The 25,508-nt window shown below is 43.3% G+C and overlaps 1 protein-coding gene across 1 annotated transcript in view; it reads right to left on the bottom strand.

Moving 5' to 3' along the window:
* C4_1H12orf42 (chromosome 4_1 C12orf42 homolog) overlaps nt 1–25,508 on the bottom strand; it is a 462,326-nt gene that overhangs the window by 13,249 nt on the left and 423,569 nt on the right. The window lies entirely within an intron of this gene.

A 25,508-nucleotide genomic window follows, 5' to 3' on the forward strand; every position in this document is an offset into this window, starting at 1 on the left:
ATATGTAAATGTTTTCTGCATGCGAGTAGTGAACATCATAACACTTCTGCAGCACTTTACCTACCTTATACCCGTACACCCTAATTTGCTCCTCAGTTCTATCTTACTTCTTTGTAGTTCACTCAGCCATGCCAACTTCATTGAGATGACATTATCTGAAGGATACTTATGATAAGATAAGGCACATGCTTTTCAACACAGCCTAGAGATGGACACTGCTGCTGGCTGCACAGCTAATCCACATGACCGGAGCAGGTCATAAAGCAAACGCATAAGCCACATAAATATGCAGTGAAATACAGTGGCAGGTTGTGTTTTATAATATTTGTGAAAATCTCACAACAGTAACAAGTTACGTAGTTCTGTTGCAGCTAACCAGTTACCCCTGTTGCACTCATGTGCTGTGTATGGTAAATCAGGTAAGAGGTTCTCACTTTCCCAATGTGGGGGCCATCAATCGCTCCATATTCACCCTTTATACCTGTCGCCAGTTACCAGCCATCACAAAATCCCCTTGGAACCATACCGTCTTAAAGAATCCTACCCGCTCACCAAAAAACCTAGTGGCCTGATTGCAAAATCATTTTTAGCACTTATCATATGTTTAAGGTCAATAATCACTGGATTTACCTCAGTTAGACATTCCTAAAAGATACAGAACAAGTGTAAATTAATTTACATCTGTGTAATTGTACACCACAACTGCATACAAATAACAAGGTGTAAGTCTCTTTTTTCGAAATGGTGGAAAGTTGGCATTGCAAAGTACTGTTAGCCTTCTGAGTTTGTAAACGCCAACATACTTGTAAGATTGTACATATTCACAAACCCTTCTCTCAGTTCCACATTGGAAACAGTAAAAAATGGGCTTGTGTAAAGAGCTGAAGTAAAGTCCTTTTCAGGCTGGGAAAGAGAAGAGAGTGCATTCAAGTTCATGGGGGTCAAGGGGAAGGGATTTCTCCATTGGGGGAAAGGGTCTTCCATTCGGGGGAGAAAAAAAAAGGACGAATTGTGTAACTGCACTTGCACACTGTTTACTCAAAATGCAGACATCTATTATGGGTACCAATTCAGCATTTTTGGCAATACAGCACTGACAAAAGGTTAAATAACATACTAGTGGGACATGTATGTGAATTCCCCAAAAGTGCAGAAGGACAATAACTTGGTAAAGTCTTGCTCTCTTTTGTGATTCAAGCCCCAATGTTATGTGGCCCACCTCTTACCAGTGGCGATTTGCAGCTCCAAGTGGTGGAATCACTCAGATACAGAAATACAGAAAGGTACTGCATTAACAAATGCTACCCTGGGTGGTTTTCTCCCTGAAGGAAGGATCATCATATATAATTCAGACAGTAGTATTAATCTTGGTGTCTTCCTCCATACAGGACCAAACTAAAATATCTCACAGTTTCCTCTCATGTAACCAGTTTTACTTGCCTGTAGATCAGGCTTCTCCAACGAGTAGCTCTTGAACTACTGGTAGCTCTCCAGCTACCTACAAGTAGTACTCCTCTCCTGTGTGCAGCCCAGCCTTCTAAATTACAAACTTTTGCATGGTTGACTTAATATAGGTATATCAACATTGAAAAGTGTGTATCCGGAACACACATGTGTGTATTTCAGTATCCATAAGCTGATGTGTGTGAAAAAATGAGTGACTTTCCAAAATATTTAATGCTTTTTGATTGATAACTCATGTGGCATTGGGGAGACTTACTACTAATTCTATTAACTAGGTTCTATGGGCACTGCAGCTAAGACTGATATATATATAACCCATATAGAGACATTCCACTTTGACAAACCATTTTTTTAATGAATGCTTGCACTCCTTACACATCTAGATGTACAATAAGACCCTTTTCTGTTACTGGTTGGACACAGGAAGAAGTGGAGCTATAGTGATCTTCCAGAGCAGCAGACAGCGGCGGTGAGAGCAGCAGGGACTGCGGCTGTGGAGCCACAGAGCCGCTGTGAGCCGCGGAGCCGCTGTGCGCCGCATTTAACAGCGAGAAAGAGCTGCAGCGGTCAGCGCTGAGCAAGGAAAAAGGAGAGGCGTGGAGAGTTTACAAGCAGACCACGTTGTGACTCCCGTGATTACCAGCAGGTACAAGGGGCTTGCTGAGTTGCAGGATCACCTTTTAAAAAACCTTCTATAGCCTCACACAGCAGTACAGCATTACAGCCGGCTCCTGCAATCTCCTCGACCACAGCCATCCACCACTCGCTGCCTCCTTTAGCCCAACTTTGGCCCAATTACCTTTCTTCTTTCAGCTATTCTCCAATATTTTGTTATTGTGAGTGCTGCGAGTGCAGGAGCCATAGCCGGTTTCTGTTAAGAGCGTGCCCTGAGGGACTGTGGAGGCGGCCCGGCTAGGTCTGGGTGTGGCCTGAGGTCTACCTAGGAATGCCCCACTCGCTTGGCACACGGCTGCAGGGCGCAGTCGAGGAAGACCACCCCTCACCTAAAGATCTGCGCTAAACACGTAGGAACCTGCAACCATTACAACAAGACCCCGCTGCATGCGAAGGGGTAGTAAGTGGCTGCAAGGCCCCAACAATCCACAAGGTGAGAAGGCATGGAGGTGAAGAAGCTAGCGATGCCAGAACTGCAGCTACTCACGACACCAGGAAATTGGTGGGTAATAATACAGAGGAAACTGTTCTTAAGGCCGTCGTCTATAGTTTCCAGGGTTGTCTGGCCTCCAGAAATATACGCGTTAAGCATACGCTAAACCACTACTGAGCAGGAAAGCAACAAAATTGTCGCCGTTGAAGCTGGGAGCAGAGCAAGAAAGCAAGATAGCGGGCATGAGCACCGCTTAACTAACCAGGCGACCCATTTGCTCATTCCATCAATCGACTTTGATGGCTTACAAAAAACTTAGATCTCGAACAGTGCATATGAAAAGATTGGGTACAGCCCAGTCTATGAGAAAGAGTATACACAAAGCATCTCATATTGGAGCGGTCCCAGGAACAGCAGATATCACAACATTTTTCACTACCATCTCTAGAACAGACGTTCAAACATCCCCAGTAGAGCAGGGAATGCCACAGGAAGAAATATCCAAGGCAAAGGAATGGGGCTGTGCTCAAGCGCAATCAATGGCTAACAATGACCAGCAAATGGCAATCAGACAAGAAAGTAAACAACCAACGGACTACAAAAAAGATCCGGTCAATGGGGGGATCAGGAACAACCCCATCAAAAAACTAACGTAGCCCTAGAGGTTCCTCCTGCAATCCTAGAAACCGACTTTACTTTACCAGATATAAACTTTTCACTAGGTCTACATCAACTGTCTCCTACAGTACCTAAAGAGACTCCACAACCACTCAACAGTACTCCAATTAATGCTACAGTTTACATGGAAAACTGCTCCCGGTCACCAGAACTCCCATTCTTCAACATATCGAAATCCCCAAACAGGCGAGAACTTATATCTAATGCCTTCTTCTCACTACAGAGAATTCTGGAATCTATATTGGCCCTCTTTGAAAAGAACATAGAAAACTCGGGCATTATTCTCGAAACGTAAACTGGAATTTTACAATATCTAGTGGACAAAAAAAGGAAAAAATAACTTAATAAAAATTCCAAAACTATACTAAGTGGCCCAGGAAAATCAGTGGCTCAGAAAGAAGAATGCCGAAATACACCATCCGCTGTCCATCGCACATGAAAAATGCAAAAGGCAACACAAACAGCGGGATTCACCTAAAAAAAAGTGAAAAATAAGCTCATAAATGATGAAGTTTACCCTCCACGCATATTATTAGAGGAAATCAAGATAGAAAGCACCCCTCAACCCGTGATACCTTTGTTTCCCATTTTTAAACAGAAGAATCCACAGAGAGTGCTAACTCAAAAATAAAAGAATTAGGAACCGGTCTCTATAAATCCCCCAGTAATGGAAGAATCCAAACTTACGTTAAAGCCAAAGGAAAAGAGATACATCATAAAGGGGAAGAAAAGCAAAAAAAGAGCAAAGCAAAAAATCTCGAGACGATCGACTAGGATAGTAAAATTTCCATAAACACCAGAACAAATAGTTCAGAGCAATGAACCAATCATAAAAAATCTAGAGACAACCCAAAACATAGATGAATATTCCCTCCCATATGAAACCTATGGGGCACAGGGAAAAAAATGTAACCGACTGGCGCCAAATTTTTCAGCAACACAAGCAAAGGAATGCCAGGACAAAATATATTCAGGGGAGAAAGAAATCAATTTTTCTACTAAAAACTCACAATGAACGGGAGACCAAACTGTCTCTTGTTCTTTCGAATTAATAGACCTATTCCCCTGCGACTTAATTCCTGTAAATCGCGGCAGAATATTCAACTTACTTCATAAGATTCCTAAACTTCACACACTCCCAACACTAGAAATAAAATTAGTAGTGTTCCCAAATAAATCAAAACTAACGGTGGCAAATGTGGAGTTTTCGTCCTATGTTATTCCATCTATCATTTTAAGAGAGAGAGACATCCTTCACAAAAATGGTTTTGACGTGGCTGAAGTCAAAGTAAAGGCTACAGGTTAATAGATAATGAGAGTAAGATCTACTCCCAGCTAAACCACGCAAATTGGTCTCCAAAAACTCAAATAAGCATATCGATCAGCGAAGGTGAGAAACGAATCTGGAACCAGGCTCTTCCAAAAATCAAGCTGCAACTAAAAGAAAACTCCTAGTCTTGGATCTCTGGAAATTTGAACAGCAATAAACAGGGAAACACACTAACACTTCCTTTTTAGCAGAAGTTTAACAATTATCTCCTGGAACATAGCTTGGAAAAGCCGAGAAAAGCTAGTTCATATCCTAGAAAAGTCCCCATCGATTCTCTAATTACAAGAAACCTGGTCCGTAAACACTTTCACTCAAAAAAATTACTTTGTGTTCGACGTCGCAGCTGAGGCCACAAAAAGGGGTCATGCAAAAGGCCTTGCAATTCTCCTAAAAGAAGAAATCTATTGAGACCTAGAAATTATTGACTTGCATCTCCAAAACGCTCAGTGCATTAAGATTAAGCATCAAAACAAAAGTTTGAATACCATTCAGGATTTGCTAATTTTCAATGTTTACATACCTCCGGGACCCCGCAATGACTGCTAGCAAAAATATTTGAGAAGATTCAAACTGCAATGGCCAATAAAGCCAATATTAATTGTTGGATACTTTAATGGGAAAATCTCTAATACTTTACTGGATAAAGAGGGAAAATGTGAAAAAGAGGTAGCCTGTTTTATTTAAAAAGCCACTATTCCCAACGGAGATAAAAGCTAATAAACGTGGAAACTACTACTCTCTCATGTTACCACAATAAATGGAGTAATATTAAATAGCAGAGTAGAAGGGGACATCCTGACCGCCTATACCAGATCGGGTACTAACAGTCTATCAATCTTAGACTATGTAATCTGTAGCATGCACTTTTTTCAGAAAGTGCAATCATTGAACGTACAAGATATACATGAAAGTGCTCATGCACCTTTGGCTCTGAAAATAGAACTCACACTGCAATCTTCTACCCCATGGTCATTAGGTTCTCTGAATGGTCATGCTGATGTAGATCATAACACGGTAGGATCATCTGGAATTCTAAAGCAATTGAGAAAATGAACAACGCAATATCTGCTATGCTTTCAGACCTGTTCAGTAAAGAAGTAAACCCGATAATGAATTATGAAGAAACAGTGTCCTTGGTAGTCGCATCTCTTCAGGAACACTCAAACAGGAGCGAAAAGAGAAGGAGCCACTCTAAAGGAATGTACAAAGATTATGAATCAGTGAAATTAAATAGTTTGATTAGATCACAATTTCTAAACTACTCGGGGATAAGACAGAAAGAAATAAAAAAGCTGAAAAAATTATGTCAACGGAAAAAAAAGAAAAAACATCAAGAGGAAAAAGACAAAAACTGGATAGACATTCAATTGGCAGTAAAAAGTTAAAACAGTAAAGCATTTTGGAGCCTAGCTGCCAAACAAATGGGTATCAGAAAACAATACAAGCACTCCGAGTGTCAGCATCGGCCTGGGAAAAATATATCCATAATTCGTATAAACTAAACTCACAGAAGACGGAAAAATGGGATCAGCGGACTCAAGGGAAGGATCAGTTAAATGCTGTCACAGTAGCCTTAACAACTAAACAAATAGCTCACTTTATGAAGGCCGCAAGATCTACAGCAGCAATGGGACCGGCCAAGATCCAGATTAAGGCTCTTCAAGCAAATACAGACGAGTGGAGAGCAAATTTCTATCCCCCCTATTTTTCTACTGTTTTGCAACAGGAGATATCCCAAAATCATGGCGGGGGAGTATTGTGGTCCCTATCTTTAAAAAAAGGCTATTTGATCTACTCAACGCAACATGAAAGGTCTTTGCAGCCTGTGTCCTGGACCATCTTAAAGACTGGGCCTTTTCCAATGGAGCAATTCCTATGTCCCAGGCAGGATTCCACCCAAAGCACTCGGTGACAGACAACATTGCTATTTTACAAACATACTGGACAAATATGTTGTGTCAAATTTACAAATTGTATACTGTGCTTTTATTGATTTTACCACAGCTTTTGATAGGGTGGACAGGCCAATACTCTGGAAAAAAACTGGTGAGGCTAGGGATCCCACAAAATATACTTACAATAATTATATGCCTCCATACAGAAACATGGTGCAGGGTCCAAATGGGGGAGAAAAGGGTTTAACTAGACCAATTTCCACGTCAAACGGTCTAAAACAAGGCTGTCTCCTTGCCCCCTTGTTATTCTCTCTTTATTTAAGCGACCCATCAGAGTACTTCGTCCAAGTAAAAAAAATTCCACTGAAATTAGCACTGACTAACATACATATCTTAATGTACGCTGATGACATTGTGATATTAGATCTTACACCAATAGGACTCCAAAGAAACTTAAATGCACTATGCAGAAGACAACTTTTTAGTCCCAAACATTTTGAAAACCAAAATTTTACCTTTTAGGGGAAAAAATCGATACTGACCATTCCATTGGACATTGAGGGGAAAATCACTAGAGCCCGTCAAAGAATATACTTACTTAGGTCGGAATTTTACCCAAACTTTACAGAACTCCTCGAAAGGCATATGCCCACGTAGGAGCACTGTTGAAGCCATACTCCTCCTCCGGAAACAGACACTTCCAACTTTTGTTAGAGGTCTATCATATGAAAATCCCTCCCATTCTAACATATGGTCTAGAGTATACACACATAAAAACTTGGCTTTTTGTAAAAACAAGAGAAGGGAATTCTCTGCGGAAACTGGCAAGAGTAAACCAAGCTGTTCCGGCCCAAGTATTACGCCTCGAACTCTCCTTAGCTAGTATATATGTAAGAGCTATCTCGAATGTATTAAGATGGGCATATCATCTTTCGCATGTTGACTCTGGTTCTTTAAGGCACATTTTAAAACTGGAATCTTTCAGAGATGAGTCGTCACAGTACACTTTTAATATAAATCTTAATACAGCTTTTATCCTGCCTCACTGCACAGTAGCACTTTTACAAACTTAGACACCAGCACTTTTGAAGCTCTTTTGAAAGAATCTGACCCCAAGATTAAGCTTTGACCTAGACATAGAACACTGTCTCCATCTAAAAAACTATACAGAATACGCAAAAAACGTAGACTATAAATGCCCTGAGAAATACACTTCTCTTTCATTAAATCATATGGTATGGCGTTGTATTATTTTACTGAGGTTGGAAATACTCCCTTTGAAGGTTTGCATAGCAAAGTGGAATAACTCTGAAAACACAACAGGGCTCTGTGACTTGTGTAAGGGAGGAATACAAGATCTAATTTATGTATTATCTGTCTGCCCTAATCCAACCCTAGTTGAAGCCCGGCGGAGGTATTTAAGGTCTATTAGTATTAGATATAACGTCTCGTCTACACAAAGTCTAATTAAGCTTTGTAAATCACCACCGAATGAATTTGCCTGTTATCAACTGTATACTTTTTTAAAGTTGGTTTAAAGTCTATGATGATAATGTTCTAAAATTATAAACACTTAAATCTCAAATACAACGCCACTTTTTCATAAGATCTAACTAAGCTCTGAAAAATCCCCACTGGATGAATTTATCTGTTATGAGTTGTATAATTCTTAAATAAGTTTTTTTCTTAAAACTGTTTTAAAAGCCATGATGACAATGTGTTTACATTATAAATGCTTAAAGCTGATGCAAAGGGTACCATGATAAATGTTTTGAAATTATGTTTGTGCATTTGTTGACCTCAGTTGAGGTCAATATCAAAATTTAAATAAACTAAACAATAAGACTCGGAGACTTCAAACTAACGGTTTCTATACTAAGCCCACAGTACAAACCGGGAGGAATTAGAGCTCCGATTGGGGAAAAAATATATCTGCCCTTTCATAGTTTATACTATCAGACAGACTGAGTTTTTATCCATATTATTGAAGCCTTAACTCAAATAACAGAATACAAATATTTATCCAAATAAAAATTAGGTTAGGAAGACAGGTTTGACTACGAATTGTGGTATTGCTATTTTGAAAGTCAGATCTTCTCTAAGTCTTCCTTGGGAGAATTCAGAACTCATAACTGTCTGTTCAGCCCCTATATTTAGGCCCAGTCATAAGGGATTCTCCACAGATGGAGGTTTGGTTAAAATTTGGATAATGGAAGGTAAGAACTTTTGTTTCTCATTGACGGCAGATGGGAGCATCTTCATTCACCCTGGACCGTCTTTCTGTGAGATATTGGACTATTCTACTTTCCGTTTCCAACCCATTCTAAACTGGGTTATCAGACAACCTACCTGTGGGCTACCAAAGCATTCTAATCTGGGATTTTCAATTTACCACTCTGAGTTATTGTGCAATGCTACGCTGAAATATAACATCTTCCTCTCTGGTGTATCACAACTACTCTGGGCCCTCAAGGTTGATGAATTTGAGTTATCAGACCATACTTACCTTGACCTTTTCCAATCACAGTCGCCTAGCCTAACAGGCCATTCTATCTTGAGCATTCATAACTTTCTATTCTAGGATGTGATATCCTTTGTTTCTCTGCAATTTACACCACCCTATTCAGGGTTGTTGGAGCATCATACTCAAGCTCATGATAACACCCAATGTTGGGATTACATACTAATTTAAGTTGGTTGGGAAATCAAATTATCCTTCTCTGAAACATCAGACCACCACATTCCTTGATGATGGGCCATCCTAATCTTGTGACTGATACAAAGAGGTCAGTTCCACCTCAATACTCAAACAACATTATTTTCCCATAACGGATTTACCCTGTGTTGAATACCCAACAAATTCTTGTGGAATGGATTCAGTGTTCTTTCAAGGCAAAGTATGTGTGTACTGACTAGAAACATTTTCCATCTTATGTTTACTATCCTTTTATTAGACTGATATTTTCTGCCATGTGTGTACTTTTAGGTCAGATCCTGAGTCAGCATTAGCAGTCTCCCTATCAAGTAATAAAATAAATTATAAACAAAAATGCATAAGTAAAAACAAATATAGATAGGCTTTGGGTCAGCCTACTAGATCTTTTAGTATGTTCAACTGTCATTCACATTTCGCAACAGCCCACCACAGCACACATCATGGGGGAATGATTTATTACACTCCAGCCATTGGCTCTCTTGTTCTGTCAGTGAGGGCATTTTGACTTATCACATATACACCTCCGCCTAAAAGGAAGTGCACTTCAATGATAGGGCTGGTGGGCCAATAATTTAATTTGCTAATGCATTTTTCTTGCCATTATTTTAACGTTTTTAATTGTGTTCAGTTATCCTTGTGTGTTTAAACTATCTCTTCAGATAACAACAATTTAAAGCCAGTATTACTGCTTCCTTGTGTCAATAGGATTAATGTCCCTTTTAAATGCAGAATACTTAAAATATTTTCTATACCTGTTCTATATACACTGGCCTGCTAGGAACCATGCATACTTTTCTATTAAAGTTTTATGAAATTAAGATTTTTTAAACTTTTTCTTGCAGCCATGCAAATGTACACTTATGGCATATGCTTGTGATAAACAAATATAAAAACAACCATCACAGTAGCTTGCCACCAGACCTTAGGTAAACTTGATTGTCTGAACATATGTTAAATGTCAAACATAAAGAGCAAATATTACCATGCAAAGGTACACTAAAGGTGATATGGACCTTGTTCAATAAAGGAGACCTCTGTAAGCAAGAAAAGTACTATTCTAGTAAACTGCAGCTGATCCAAGCAATCCAATAGGATGGTTGATGATATTAAGAGCCTCCAAATGTTGCAAAGGTAAAGAACAACTTATATTGGTGACTCCCCTGCTTGTGCCTGTAAGGCTCAGGGAGGAACCTAGGCAAAATCCTTGCCATTCTAACTCCCCATCCTTCCTTGAATACCACCACCTCACTCCTGGGTGGACTCCATATTTTATTCCCTGCTGGCTTAACAGTGCACGCAACAGAGTTGGACTTCTGTCACTCATGAGTGGACTCCATATAAAGATTTCTGTTGGTTTAGCAGTGCCTTCACTGGGTATCTTCCTCTGTGGTTCCTTGGTTGAATCTATAAAATGCTTCATATTGGCGTAGCAGCATCTCCAATGGGTTGATCCGCTTTTGCTCCTGGGTGGACTCCATATAATACTCCATGTTGATTTAACTATGCCTACAGCAGAGTTGGCAATCTGTTGCTCCGAGATAAATCTACATAATACTCCAGAGTGGCTGAGAAGTACCTCCATTGGGTTGGTTCTCTGTCACTCCTAGGTGGGCTATTTACTGGAGCAAGCTTTGTCATTGAACAGCACTGAAGATGGGCTGAAGATGGGCGATGAGTCGTCATCAGGTGAAATGTGCTGGTTCCTGTTAGATCTGGGGGTCTCTAGTTGGCAGGGTAGGTACCACTGTCCAAGTAGGGACCCTTGCTTCTAGTCAGGGAAAGGGGGATACACTGTTAAGATAACCCCTGCTCACCCTCTAGGTAGCTTGGCCTGAGCAGTCTAGGCTATCAAAGGCAATGTGTAAAGTATTTGTACCAACACTCACAGTAACACAGTGAAAACACCACAGATTTACTCCACACCAGTTTTAGAAAAATAAGGTATCTTTACTAAAAACTTCACAAGACCAAATACTATAGACAGACCAACATATAATTCAAAAAGGTTACTTTAAAGATAGTTCAAGCGTTTGCAGAAAGTACTCCAGGATGTCAAAGTCAGTGTCTTGCACAAAATGCGACACTTTCATGCCCAACAGTACCTGTAGTTGCGATAAGGTTCCCAAAAGCTATAACAAGGAAGCTTGCAAAGGCGATGCGATACTCCTGAGATCCTGGGGAGGCTTTGCAGCAGCCCTGCTTCACGCAGCAGAGGTGGATGCGCCGGCTCCGATCTGTAAGGGGAGGATGCGATGACTTTGGCCTTCGTTGCGTAGGTTTCTTAGGGGGAAGCTTCACGCACAGGTTCGATGCGACACTCTTCGATGTGGTGCGATGCGTGGCGCAGCGTTGCCTTCCGGCGCCGCAACTCTCGATGCGCCACGGAACGGGACTCTGCGTCGACGCACGCAGCGACTGGAGACTTTCACGCACCGGCAGTGGTGCGGTTCGCAAACTGGTTCTGCGACAACCCTCGCACTGGCAGGAATCTTCACGCTTCGGGACGATGCTCGATGCACTCGGCAATGCGGGGACCCTGCGTGTTGCGATGGTGCCGCGATGAAATTTTCCTCGCACTCTCGTCTTGCGACACGCAATCGGATGATGCGTCGGGTACCAGTCACTCTTGTTCACGCTTCTGCTTCCCAGCTCCCAAACACAGCCAAACGACCTCCTGAGGCCCCAAGACTGGGCAAGCACTCCAAGGCAGGTCAGAACTCTCTCAGCAGAGTTCCAGGGGAGCTGGTGGTGAAGTCCTTTTGTTCCTGGGACTTCTTAACAGGGAGCCAGCTCTTCTCAGGCCCTTGGAGATCAGAATCAAAAGAAGGGGACACAGCAAAGTCCTTCCCCTCTCCTTGGCAGCAAAGCAAAACAGCAAGCAGGCAGTCTTCTCCTCTTCAGTTTCTTCCAGCTTTCTCCTTGGCAGAGGTTCCTTCCTAGTTCCAAAGTGATCTAAAGTTTTAGGTGTCTGGGGTCCTCTTCTTATACCCCTCCAAGTCTTTGTCTCTCTTTGTTCCAGTGGGGGGATTCCCCTGCTCAAACCGGTTCCTGGGCGTGCTCTGCTCTGGAGCACCTGGTTCCTTTCAGAGTGAGGGGCAGGGTCGTTAGACGCTCAGCAGGAGGTGGAGCCTTCTTTGTGCCAGCAGAGGCAGAGTCCTCAGCCTGGCCAGCAGGGGGTGGAGCCAGCTTTGTGTTTGTCAGGGGCAGCCCTATTCAGACCCAGGGACTACTCCTCCCACCCATCTAAAGCAGATCTCCCTATTCACCCTGCTGCTGACTCATCCAGGCTCCTGGAGCCACCTAGCACATCACCTGACACCAGTCAGCCAACCAGCACACAGGCACACAGGAAGGTTAAACAGGAGAATAGCTACTTTCTAAAAAGTGCTATTCCCACACAGTGAATTTAAAAACCATCTTGCTAAAAAGATGTATAATTAAATTCTGAACACAGAGATACCAAACTGGGATTTTCTATCTTGCCCCTATGGGAAGATAGGCATGTAAACAGCCTTCCCCATTCTATCCTATGGGCAAGATAGCCTCTCAGCAGTGAAAAACGAAAATGGCTGTAATTCACTACCAGGGCATGTTACACACCTCAGTACATGCCCTACCTTTCAGATACACTGCACCCAGCCCAGGGGGGTACCTAGGGCCACCATAGGGATGCCTGACATGTACAGAAAGGGAAGGATAAGGCCTGGTCAGTGGGTGCACTGGCCAGGTCGACATGGCAGTCCTGGACTGCACATAGGCACTGCAAGCAGGCCTAAGACATCATTTTAGCGCTACTCCTGTGGGTGGCACAATCAGTGCTGCAGCCCACTAGTAGCATTTGAATCGCCAGCCCTGGCACACGCAGTGCACTTTACTAGGGGCTAACAGGTGAAACAAATATCCCAATCATGGATAACCAATCAATACAACAATTTACCAAGGGAGCACTTGCACTTTGACACTGATCAGCAGTGGCAAAGTGCCCAAAGCATCTAAACCAGCAAAATCGAAATCCAGCATAGCATCAAAAATACAGGAGGTAGAGGCAAAAAGTCAGGGGTAACCACGCCAAAGATGCCAGGTCTAACAGTTCCTATCAGTGCAACAACGACAAAGCGTCGGCGTCAAGAGTTGCAGCACATAAAACCTCACTTCCAAGGGCTAATGACTAGATTGGCACCACTTATCAGGGCAGAACTCACAGATGGCAGAGTCCAAGTGCTGTGCAGGGTTGTAAGAAGTCTTTGATGTCCCTGAGACTTCAGAACAGTGGGCAAGTCTGCATGCCCTTGGAGTCACTCTACATTCAAGTGAGATGAGTCGTCCTTTCCTCAGAAGGTCAGAGGGCAGCAGGCAGCAATGTAGCACATTAGAGCAGAAAAGCAGTTCTTCCATAGCAGCAGTCAAGCAGAGTCTCAGTCCTTGTATCAACACAGCACTCTTTCCTTCTGGCAGAGTTCTTTACAGATCCAGTTGTGGGGTCAGAGACCCAGTACTTATACCCAGTTGTGCCTTTGAATTGGGGGGATGACTTCAAAGAAGGGTCTTTGAAGTGCACAGAGGTCCTTTCTTCCTAACCCTGGCTCCAGACTATCAGTTGGCCCTTTTGTGGGGACAGTGCACTGCTGTTGCAGGGATTCAGTTTGGAAGCAGAACTTTGCCTTGGGGAACAGGGTATCAGTATGCAGGGACTAAGTCTCTCCACCACATCAGTACCTGTAGGCTCAAATCCGACTAGCTCACAGTACCTCACCTGAAGTCCTTAACCTTTCCAGAGTAGCAAGTGATTTTGTCTAAGCTAGAACATGATTTTTAAGTTCCCAAGGGAACCTTGAGGTTCATGTTCTAGGTTTGCCGAAATCACCAGGACACAAAGGAAGTTTACAATATATTTATTGAAACTATAGTAGTCATCCTCATCAAATTTATTCAGTTTAGTCAAACCATCCAAGTATACATAGTCAATAAATAACAATCATTGACTAAAATAATTTACCCAATTTCAAAGCAAAAACAGCATGAATAAACTATTATAGTCTATTTTGAAGCATGTGTGCTGAGATAAGTAAACAAATACAACTGAGCAACGTAATCAAGATCACTAGCAGGCTGTATACAATGAACAACCCAACCATGGCAACTATCCTACCCTCACTATGTGAGCACAGGGATATATTAGTGATCTCTGGGTTTAGCACCGGACCCCTTACCTTATGTGTTCTTTAGGTGGTCCACATCACAGGTATAAACTCAGTTCAAGCAAAGCTACTGCCCCCATTCCAAGACCTGTCTCTCTGCTGGAATTCTCCTCTCTGCCCCCCAGGGGGTGAGACACAGTTGATATGGTAAGAACTACTGCATTGAAAAACTGCAGCTGTGCTACTGTGTTATATCTAAAAATGTTAGGAGATGTTCCTGAACAGGCACAAGAAAACAGTACACCATGTTGTTCGACCTTGTATGAAATATTCAGACTGAAATCCAAGCAGAGTCACTGAATAACAAGTGATATGTGCAGTATATTTCAAAAATAATATCATGCCGCAAAAACAAATGTATTATGTGTGGCTGTTCAAAAGCAGAAGCTGCCTAAGACAGCTAATATATGGAACTAAGGGAGAACCAAAGGGAAATCACTACACTGCCTATTCAGATATGTGTCAGCCCTTCCATCCCTTCTAGCCTAGGAAGAGCAATGAGAATGCATATGAGTACTCAGACACACCTAACCTTCCTGTGTCTGCGCCTGTCTAGAAGGAATGCACAAAGTGTAGCTGTCACCCACCCCAGATATGCATTGGAGCTAGGCTGCAGGCACACAGAGCTGTAAGAGCAAAGATATTTCTACTTTTTAAAAGTGACATTTCTAAAATAGTAATGTTAAATCTATCTTTACCAATGAAGAGGATTTATCAATACCATTCCAAAGATATAAAACAAGGTACAGCTACTCCTTTCTAATCAGGAATTACAGCTTAAGAGTGTATTAAGGAATTCCCAATGTTAACCTATGGATGGAGTAGACCTTACTGTAGTTAAAAATGAATTTAAGTGTTTTTCACTACCAGGACATGCAAAATATAAAAGTAGATGTCCTACCTTTTACTTACCTTGCACCCTGCCATATGTGCTACCTAGACCCTACCTTAGGGGTGACTTAGGTGTAACAAAAGGTGTGTTTAAGGCTTGGCAAATGGTTTTAAATGCCAAGTCGTATTGGCAGTAAAACTGCACCCATATGCTCTGCAGTGGCAGGCCTGAGACAGATTTAAAGGGCTATTTGTGGGAGTGCAACAATCAGTGCTGCAGGCCCACTAGTAGCATTTAATTTATGTTTAAATCTGTTTTAGTGTTGTTGCATAATCGGAGCGAAGAGCAAATTTGTATTGCAAGAGAACATCTCTCTGAATTAGCACATAATAAAGCAACGTTTGATTTTAGAAATTTCTCCCCCAAACAAAACAATATATGAATATACCAACATCCTCCCACCTAACCCACCCCTCCCTCTCCCTCCCACCCAACCAAGTACCTTAGGCGAATAGACCGACTTGAATAGTTCGTCCTGACTTTACCTGACAAGAGACGCTTCGACTGCGAACTCCGGCTTATTGAGCCTGGTTATGGCATATGGTCATCAATATTGGGCCCACCTTATTTTGGTTGGACCAAAGTTCATCTCGTCTTGACCCCATCCAACATTTGTGTATTCTACCCATATGAAGGGTTCTCTACATTGCTTGATATAATAGCCATTTGGACGATTCTTATCCCATGTGGCAAAGACGTTCTGATTGACTTCATACCCTTTCGCTCAATATATGTGATTAGATTCTTTACGTGTTTAACAAAATAGATAAGCGGAGGGGATTATACCATACCGGCTACTACTTTTACTCCTTGGTCAAATTGCCGTCCTTCATCATATGCAAACTAGCTATGCCCTGAAGAAGTCCATGTGTATGGACAAAACGCGTTGGCTGTTTAGTTCATCCTGATCATTTTTTTAACCCTGTTTAAATAAAAGAAGAACTTTGAAGAATATACCTTTGGACACGGATCTAATATTTTCCTTGTTTTGGTGTTGCACCTTTGCTTTTGTTTCAAATTGTGACATTCCTGCTTTTGGATTGCATTGTGACAGTGGGTGCGTTAACAGTGTGCACACAAATATCTGGGTAGTTCCAGCGTATATATATTGAAAAAGGGATAGCGGGTCAGGTGCTGTGTCCTATAGGGTTCCACTGTCTCGGTTTTTCTTTCTTGAATGGGAGTGCAGTTGGTATCATTTAATTTAAAGGCCCTGGGTATATGGTATACCACATTATAAGGGACTTTCATGTAAAGGAAATATGTCAATTGGGTATAAACCAATGCAAACATGTTTAGGGGAGAGGCACATTCACTTTAGAAATGGTCAGCAGTGGTAAAGTGCTCAGAGTCCTACGGCCAACAAAAAGATTCAGCAAAAAGAGGAGGTAAGCAGGCAAAACGTTTGGGAGAAGACCACCCTAAGAATGACAAGTCTAACAGCTGTATTGGCAACTGCATCCACTCTCCCTCTCTCCGCAACACCCCAGGCTGAGGCAAATCAACATTTCATGCACCGTGCACCCACCAGATCATCAAAAGTCAAGTAACTCACTCAATATTAGGCTAAACTACAAACCACAACTTTTCAGCGAACTACTCCACAGAGCGCTGCAGAACCCAATGCAAATATTAACACTTTATGATCTGTCCATGTGTCATGGAGTAGGCCTCCATTTGCATCTACAAATGCTCATGAACATTTAAGCAGAACTGACTTTAGCTGAGATCTTTTAGAGCTATATAACTCTAGTTTTTGTCTTGCTTTCTACAAACTGCCTGAAGATCTTTTGTGGCTTGTTTTCTTGTACTTCCTCTTAGACTACCTTCTGCTCAGTGAAGACCAAACAACTACATCTCATACATGTTTCTTACATATTATCCCACCCCCTGGTAGTTTCATGCCTGTTTTTTTTTATAGCAAATCTTTATGTGGGGGTTGTAGACATACAGCAGACAAGGATTGGTGCAACAATAACAGCATATAGAGCACAGGGCTGTGTTGCAAGGTAGTAAGTCATACAGCAGTTCTCTTCGCTGCACTATATTTGCATATGAATACTTTAATATATTATAGGTCGTTTTTTTTAATGAAAACGCATATGAGTCTTTGTTCCAATTTCTATTTATGTTTGTTAGATTGTCAGTTTAAGCCCCATAGAATCGGCAAGGCACACACAGCTGAATCTACATATTTACTCCTTTATCATTTTGAGTTTGTTTTGTATCATTTATAGGCTGTGCCCCCAGTGCGATTAGAGATTGCACTCTTATTTGCTGAAGTGTGAGTCATCCTTTTAGTTCCTTGGTACAATCAAATTCATAATCAGGGGCATAGAGACAATAGGGTTGTTTGGGGTGTGATTCTCGGTTGTTGGAGAATAAAAGCCAAAATATTGACCATTGATGTAAAACAGAAGAGAGAGAGTGACAGAGATATACATCTGTTGGCTGAATTTCAAAACAAGGAATCAATACTGCCTTCCATGCTTCTCCAAATTATGTGATCCTAGACAAACACTTTATTTCACAGAGCCTCCTTTTTTCTTTTTATCACATATGAGAGCACTTTTAAATGCTTGAGTTCAGGAGGTGCACTGTACAAGTACCTCCTACGTTTGATATAATGGTCCATAATTTTGCTACATTTAGAATAAAAATATAGGCCACGTTTTGGGTTAACATAACTACTGACGCCTCTTAATTCACTAATGGCATTCTCGTTGGGAGGGTGAACCTTTAATGTTTTTAAGTTCATATTTAAAAACTATCACTTTAATAAATGTCTGTCTATGCAGTGATATAATCTGCTATACTAAGGTGAAACGCTTCAGCATGTTAAATACACTTTTTTGAATTTTGAAGAGACTGAATCATATTTTTACATTATGTTTGTTGCACGATAGACGTGCAAAATGTTTTCATTGCTTGACTCATGCATGGACTCTTAGAGTCAAAGGCAGGCCTTTGGCTCGTCTCTGGCTCAGCTAGCGCTATTAATTTGCTGTTGCACCCACCGCTGTTTGCAATTCGGGGTTAGTGAATAGGGATGCCAGCCACTTGATAAACTGATTTGTAAAATCTGAGGACTGACACCATAGATCCCTGCTTACATGTACAGATTTGACAACTCTTCCAACAAGTTTACAAGCAAGGCAGATAAAGAAGAGTGAAAAAACATTTAAAATAATCGATTCCCAGGTCTGGGATTCCAGGCTATTATATTGTACATGACCATTGTCATGAGTTCTCAGGAAGAATGGAGAACTACTAGTACCAGGTGGGACAGGCAGGGGTGTATCCTCAGCGTGGTGTTTGGGGTATGACACACCCCGAATGCATTCTTGGATTGGTCTTGGTAGTTGGGTCTTTAGGCCTTGAGTCAGGTTTGCTATAATAGAGTTTTTTCCCTCGTTATTCTCATTTCATTAAGAGCTTTTCACCTATCCATTTTTGGAGTGGAAACTTAATTATATAGAATGACTAGTTGACCAGAGTAGTAATAGTGCACCCATTGTAGTATTCCCTGAGTAGGTGCAAATGTACTACTTTTTGGAATTCACAAACATTGCACTTGTGGGACTTGGGAAGCTGTTCCAGTCTCAGGTTTCCAGTTACTCTACTAGAAAGCAAACAATCAAATTGTGATGAGATGAATGGTGCACATAATCTAACTAGTCGCAATCGCTTTGGGTAGCAAGCCTACCCATCACTTTTTTACCACTATGCCATTGTAGACAGAGGTCCACGAAACGCAAACCAATTCTACCCCTGCCCCTCATGGAAACAGTACATACTGCACCATGGTCATCTCACCCCTCCACCCTACCACTTTTTAGTTGGGAAATTTGAGATTCACACCCCCAATCTCATTGATTAAGCTATGCCCAGGCTTCAATCTAGTGTCAATATAATGTTATTTCCTCATATTAAGCCTAGGTCTCCGTGCTTTCATTGATTTCAGTAAACTGCGTTTAGTATGTCTGCTTCCACACTCCAAATCTTAGCCACCATACCACATTTCCCATTTACATGCAGCTATAGCAGATAATCTACATTTAAATGGATACCCATGCCCAGTGGAGTAGTTTCAGGTGCAGTGTTTGGGGTGTTACACCCCCCTAATAAATGTTGCCTCCAATAAATTGTTGGGTTTAGGTGCTTTCATTTGGGTGTGGAGAGGTCTCTGTCCAAGTCACAGGGGATTTTTATGTACACACATGCTGACAAAAACACCCCACTTTTTCTCTCTCAGTTTTGAAGGTCTTCAAGAAGGTTGTTAATTTTACAAACGATTGTGTTGCTTCCAACTTAGTACTCTTGACAATTCACACTCCTCTACCATTCCACTGACGCTTAAGCCACCCTCATGCCCTACTTGTCGGATAAGGCATGTAATAGGAAATGCCACTGTCAATGCTGGGAAAATCTGAAGCTCACACCCCGGGCCCGACCCCCCAATATTACTGGCTCTGCCTATGCCCTTAATAGGGTTGAATGTACCCCATTTTAAACACCTCTTCAGCACATCAGTGAATTCCATTGTGTCACTCAGCCATTTCTCCTGGAGCCTGCTGGCTAAGGGGCTGAAGCAGGATGGACTGCCATGACCCGATCACCAAAGCCCCCGTGGCTCTATCAGTCGCTTGTTGAGGGGGACTGGTCTGAACTCGGAGTTCGATTTATACGGATTTTTCTCTGCTCGGTGACAGAATTTCGACCTATAGTTTGAGATTGTCTGAACACTCTGCATCCATTTAAAAAATAAATAAATAAGATTACATCATTAAAAAGAATACTGCGGCCACATCATTAAGTTCTTATAAACATATTGTGGCACATTCAAAATAATATAAAAAGGCTGCTAATGCAATGCTTCCCTTGCGAGGTTTCTGTTTGTTTCTCAGAGGTCCAAGATGGCGCAGATAGATTGCCGCGCGCTCCTGTGCAATCCTACAGGGAAGCAGTGCATCCCCGGGGATCTCCCTGCCGTCATCTTCTTAATAGCCGTATTAATTTCAGTCGGACTAATGCGAGGATCCATCATGCCCACTTGTTGCCCGGATGGCTTGCTAAAGGTTATGGCCACGCGAAGACTGACAAGATTTGAGTAATAGCAATATTTGCAGAGGCGTAGGCTTTTTCTTACGTTTCTTTGAACACCTCTTCCCTCTGTTCTTGTTTCCTTGAGCAACTAAATATTTATTTTGCTGACAGTGATATTACTTTGTGCCACATAGGTGCTGTATCTGCGCCTATCCTTTCAATTTGAACCACAGAAATAATATGAGAAAAGTTATTCACGGAAGGGGTAATTAATTGGGGCATGGAGTTCCCGTGGAGGGAGTGAATATTCAAAAAGTATATGAATTTTAAAAAGCCCCTTTTATTCAAATCCTGGAAGATTGCAAAGTTCTAACTTTTTTTTCGTTCTGCATTGCTCTTGTAAGGTTAATGTCTTACTCTTTTGTAAACGCACACTATACCATTGCCCATAGATGGAGAGAGGATATATGAATATCTTTAATAAATGCATACCTAGAATGAACTGGAAGGGGTATCTGATAGATACTTCTAGCTGCAGATTCCTTACCTTAGAACAGCGGCGGTCCGTGCAGGTAAGCGCTGTGGGGTGGGACCTGGGTGGGGCGTCGCTGTAGGGGGGAAGATGACAGACGACGGAATAAGAAAAATTAAATAAATAAATAATTCCTATTCCGTCATCTGTCAACATCCTCCCCCCCCCCCCACACACACACACACACACCGCTTACCTGCACGGACCGCTGCTACCTTAGAATTTCCCAGGCATCAGGTAAGTACCCTGTTCTTTATATCTAATTAGTTCCGAAGAAATTCCTCATTTCAGGTATCTAATTCTACTATGTTCTGTCAGTGTTCTTTGAAAATACCATTTCCCTTAGACGTCCACGGTAATCTCGGCCATATGGCCAGAGAGATGGTGGTAGTAGCATTGTGCGAGCTTCTTTTTTCTGTATATTTTTTTATTTAGGGTGGTTAGAATTTGTCCAAATACAATAAGTCCACTATCATCTCCATAAAGAAAGAAAGAGAAACACAAAGCAATCATGTCATGGAAAATGTCCCATACATAGCACATTTCTTAATCAACTATAACCAGGTCTGATTTGCTCGCTTAAGCCCCTTACTCCTGTTTAGTTTCAAGAATTTTGTCCCCAACATATTATTCATTGTCATTAGCTCTAAATCGCAGTGTAGATACCTCGATAAATATTGGGTGATATCGGACAAGTATCCAACCAATTTCAGGCAGCAAACAAACATGTCAATTTTGTCAGCTGACACCAGCCATCAGCTAGGACACCTTTTTACCTTTCGTGTGACTGGTACCCCACTTTGCTATTTTTTCGGTTGTCTATGGAAACATACACACAATTTTAAACTGCTGAAGCCTTAAGTGAAGTGATTTCGCCAAAGAGTTGGTAAATATGAGAGCTTCAGGCTGAATTGCCTGAATTGGCTGTCAAATGTCATCACTCCCTTTATGAGTCAGCTCAGTCATGTCATCTTACCTATTCTCATTCATTACTGTATACAATTTGCTAATTGATATCCCTATGGTGGAGTATATAAGTTCTAATACTAATAATTACTTGTTACATAAAATCATTCCGATATATGTAATAGTATCTCTAACATAACATAAGCCAACAGTTAAGTGTGTTTTGGGAAGAGTAGTTAGTTACATAACGCTTAGAAACAAAACATGCAAGTTGTGATAATTTACATGTTACTCCAACAACCCTGACTGAGTGTGCTATTAGCAGTAACCCTGGGCGGAGCGGGACTACGCCGAGGTCCACGGAGTTGGGAACAAACTCCGTAGAACTCCGCTCCGCCACCCGCCTCCACCCCCCATTAAATATTAAATATACATTAATAAAAACAACAAAATAAACACCTACCTGTACTGCGGCGTGCCCGTGCTGCCCTCCTCCTCTTCCTCGCTGTCTCTCTCCCACTTGGGTCGATCATCTAGCAAAAAATGCACATGGGCGCGCGCCCGCGCCTGCATATTAAACGCAAGAAATGCGCATGCCCGGGTACGCCACTGTACAGGTAAGTGTTTATTTTTTTGTTTTTATTAATGTATAATTAATTTTTAATGGGGGGGTGGAGGCAGGGGCTGGCCAACTCCGCTCAGCTGTGGAGTTGGAGGTTTGCCCTATACTCTGCGTTCTCCGTAGAATGCGGAGTAGGCAAATCTCCGCTCACTTTGCGGGCGGATTGGAGTACTCCACCCACCCCTAAATAGCACTCAAGGATAGCAGGTAAGTGAATTGTTTATTCTTATTCCTTTTTAGGTCTCGGGACCATCCGGTCTGCCGAAGGCAGAACCGGAAGTCGAGAGATTTAATGACTTGGAGAAGAGGGGCTTGAACCCGCCCCTCTTCTCCCCTGTTCTCCATTGGCTGGCCTCTTGAATGCTGGCCAGCAACTGGAGAAGAGGTCAGTCATTCCCATTAGGCCCCGTCCTTTTCGGATCGGGGGGCGTGTTTTTTGCAAGAAGTCTCAAGGAGGAGATAACAGCAAAACACGCCCCCGAATCCGAAAAGGACGCTGCGTTTCTCCGAGGCATTTCTGCTCTGCCTCGGAGAAAGGCGGTGGTGTGCCTTTTGCTCTGCCTTGTTTTTGGTGAGGTTGTGACCCTCAGCATCGTCTATACTACAGAGAGCTTGGAAGTGTGCTGCCATCTGTTCCCTCTCCTGCATCTCCTGTCCCCACCTCCCCTACAGAGACGACATGATATATTGCGGTAAAGGGGGAGGGGCATCTCCACGTTCACTCTGTTCTTGGCTACCCACTACCCATGCTTCTCCCTCGGTGAGACCTGCTCCTCATCTGCAGAAGGCATTTTACACACTTATATAAATTAGGGTATAAGCGTCATCACGACTAGAGTCGTTATTGCCAGATATGTGACTGTTTTTATAATACTAGCGACGTTAAGCGCACCCCTCGCCCTGGTCCCAGTCCCGCTCTGCTCCCTGCGTAGAATGCGCATTCTCGGCCCTCCCGCGCCGCGCGCCGTGAATTCTACCAACCAAAGAAAACACCACCCCCAGCCCACCCACCCCGAGTGCTGGCAGCTCCGGGCCCCGCCATGTTTCAGGCGTTATCCAGGGCTGGGAAATAAAGCAGCGTCCCGGAAAAAAACCGAGCGGCTCCTAGCGCAGCAAATAGCGTATCAAACCGGAACACCGCATAGCGCATCCAAGGGGAGCAGGGCAGCCCCTGGGCTCCTGGTGCTGACCGCCATTATCTGCAGTGGTAAGTGGGGTGGTAAGGCTCGGATCCACACACTGCATGCGTACCTGCAGTGCAGCCCGGGGAGGAGTGGGGGCTTTATCCGCAGCCCACCCGAAGAGGAACATTCCCCGCCACCCTACAATGGGTGCAACGGGAGAGGGGTGGGGGCAGGGGCATGCGGAGGCTGCTGCGTACACGGATTTAATGCGGCAGCGCAGGTGGGGCCAGTGACTGTGCAAAACACACAGAAATCATCACGCTTTCACGAGGAATTCCAGATAGAGGAAATGCGGTTTCATTTATATTTCTGGGCTATCAAGATATTAATGCGAGCTTTGGGGCTGCCCTGACTGACCAAGACTGCACAGCTGCAGGGATAATTTTTAGATGACGTTACACGCCGCCCTTTTACTATTTCTAAGCGCTATAAATGACAGATGTTACAAACACCACATTTAATGACTTGTCCGCCAGGGATCGAAGGCTGAGTTTCGAACTCGCGCCCTCCGTTTCATAACTTGCCTCTGTTATATTTGTCCCAACGTCAGTACCGCACCCTTGCCCCTGGGCTTTGGCGTCCCTGCGTGTGGCGTCCTTGTGTGCACAATTGCCTTTATGCTTGAGCCGCCTGCATCACTGCCCCTTTGTTCGGCGCGACACTGGTGATGTTCTGCTGCACTACTGTGCCACTGTCCCTGTGTGTCTGGGCTGCTGGGGGGAAGGGATTTGGGAGTCCAGGGCAATAGTCTGTCACTGCTCTTTGGGTAGAGCGTCAGTAATGCACCACTGCCCTGGTTGTGCTTAGGAGGCACGAGGACCTGCGTACTGCACTACTGACCTGCGTGACAGAACTTCAGTATGGCATTACTGTGAGAGGTTAGAGCTGTTGCCCTGCCGCACTGTCCAGATTGGAAGAGCAGCACGTTTGCTCGCCTGTCCTGTGTAGCTTAACTTTACCATGGTCCTGTGTGAAAGCTGCCCTGTCGCATCCGTGCCTCGTGTAAAGGAGCTGCACTATTGCGCCGCTGTCCTAATAGTCCAGGAAGGAGGAGCTGCACTGTTACACCACTGTCCCAATGGTCTAGCAAGGGGGAGCTGCATTGTTGCATCACTGACCTAATGGTCCAGAAATGGGGAGCTGCATTGCTTCACCACTGTCCTAATGGTCCAGAAAGGGGGGGGGGCTGCCCTGTTGCACCACTGTTCCAATGGTCCAGGAAGTGGGAGATGCATTGTTGCACCACTGTCCTAATGGCACAGGAAGGGGGAACTGCACTGTTGCACCACTGTCCGAATGGCACGGGAAGGGGGAACTGCACTGTTGCACCACTGTCCTAATGGCACAGGAAGGGGGAACTGCACTGTTGCACCACTGTCCTAATGGCACAGGAAGGGGGAACTGCACTGTTGCACCACTGTCTTAATGGTCCACAAAGGGAGAGTTGCACCTTTGCACCACTGTCCCAATGGTCCAGGAAGGGGGAGCTGCATTGTTGCACCACTGTCCTAATGGCACAGGAAGGGAGAGCTGCACTGTTGCTCCACTGTCCTACTGGTCCAGGAAGGGAGAGTTGCACTGTTGCCTCTTAGCTGTTTGTTGGTGATGAAATAATGCACCACTGCACGGTATGTGGAGGAGGTGCACATCTTCACCACTGCACTATGCGTGAAGGAGCACCTCCACCGCACTGTCTTGTTTAACTGTGAGGGGTGAGAGGGCGCTGCACTGTTGGACCATCGCCCTGTGATGGGGAGATGCGGTACGTGCCGCACGTGAAGGAGTTGCACCCGTGCCCTTGACGGGCGTGGTAGAGCGAGTTACTCTAGTGTGCCAGCGCCCTTAGGGTGAGGGTCAGGGCAGCACTATTTCATCGCCGCTCCGGGACTGGGACTAGTGGGCACACTTGAACAGCAGCATTTGCATCTGTTGGGCAG

The sequence above is a fragment of the Triturus cristatus genome, chromosome 4_1, assembly GCF_964204655.1.
Source record: "Triturus cristatus chromosome 4_1, aTriCri1.1, whole genome shotgun sequence".
Lineage (NCBI taxonomy): Eukaryota > Metazoa > Chordata > Amphibia > Caudata > Salamandridae > Triturus > Triturus cristatus.